The sequence below is a fragment of the Galeopterus variegatus genome, unplaced genomic scaffold (genome assembly GCF_000696425.1).
Source record: "Galeopterus variegatus unplaced genomic scaffold, G_variegatus-3.0.2 Scaffold2431, whole genome shotgun sequence".
Lineage (NCBI taxonomy): Eukaryota > Metazoa > Chordata > Mammalia > Dermoptera > Cynocephalidae > Galeopterus > Galeopterus variegatus.
In genome coordinates this window covers 166,264-167,568 of record NW_007728542.1, presented here as the reverse complement: position 1 = coordinate 167,568, position 1,305 = coordinate 166,264, and the positions used below count along the sequence as shown (strand labels likewise).

The following is a 1,305-nucleotide window of genomic DNA, read 5'->3' as shown; positions in this document are numbered from 1 at the left end:
ATGGCTGTCCCCGGCTCTGCTCCCACTCGGCCTCCCAGGTGAGTGGGGCTGGGACCTGAGGAGCCTGGACCTGCAGGGAAAAGGGCAGGAAGCAAAGGGGTCCATTCTCCAAGGGCAGGTGAGGTGTTAGGGGAAACAGTAGGGACATTGTAGAGGGAAAGTCGATAGAGGGAAAGGAGACTTTCTGGTGTCTGCATATAAGCCTCAGCTCCAAGAGTGTGAAGCGGGAGTGGCAATATCAAACATGCACAGGTGCCCGACAGGTGACATAAAAGGGTAATGCAGGTGGACATCACACGTTGGGGACTGAGGCCAGCTAGAGCCCATGTGCCCCCTCTGAGGGCCAACAAACAGCCAGCTGGTACAATGTGGCACATGGGCCCATTGTTTCCAGGCATTCCTACTTTTAAAAGAGAAATCAGAAGTGAAACTTCTTCATGTCTACACATAGGCAACAAATCTCCATTGAAAAAATATTGTGACTCAAACAAAACACGTCCATGCAAGTCAAGATTGCTAGTCTGTGATGTCTGAGTAAAGGATGGAAATTTCAGAGTCTATATTTATGTCTGGGACCATATGGTGCCCCCAGCAGGCTTGAGAACTGACCTTTGAACATGCACAGATGGGCCTGCAGAGGTGACGTGTGGGCCAGCCCCAGCCTGGCATTCAGGGGCAGATCCAGCTCTGCTACCTGGCCTTGTGACTGGGGGCCAGGTGGCTTCACCCCTTCAGGCCTTGTTATTCTTGTATGTGACACGAAAGTACTAGATTAAGATTCTTCCATGTGGCAGTTTAAAAACATGCTGCAAATTCCTTGACACTCCTTCCACTAAGAGCTGGGGTTTATGTCGCCTCCCGAGTCTGGCAGTGACTGCTTCAACCAGTAGACGAGAGTAGTTTCTTGGCCTTTTTTCCATTGTCATCCTCCTGAGGCACTTGTTTAGGTGTCTCCCCCTCCCTGAAAACCTCTTCTCATGAAATTTTAATACCAAAGATATGCTGTACATCTCTCTCTCTCTCTCTCTCTCATATATATATGTATATATGTATGTATGTGTTTTGTATCTAAAAAGAGTAAAATATTTTTTACCCTCCAACAACCAATATTCACCCCCACTGGGAATGCACAGATAGAATAAGGAGAAAGTGACTTGATGTGGCTTCCAGGGCTAAGTCAGCAGGAACCCTGCATCTCCTTCTTCAGTCTCTTGAAAGGCTTGCTCTCTGGGTGCTTGCTCTGGGGATACCCTTTCCTAGAACCCCACTGCCGCATGAAGAGGGTCTCTGGGCAACAGGCCAGTC

General features: G+C 48.9%; 1 pseudogene; it reads left to right on the top strand.

Moving 5' to 3' along the window:
* Positions 1–1,305, top strand: part of LOC103597821 — a 3,019-nt pseudogene continuing 1,714 nt past the window's right edge.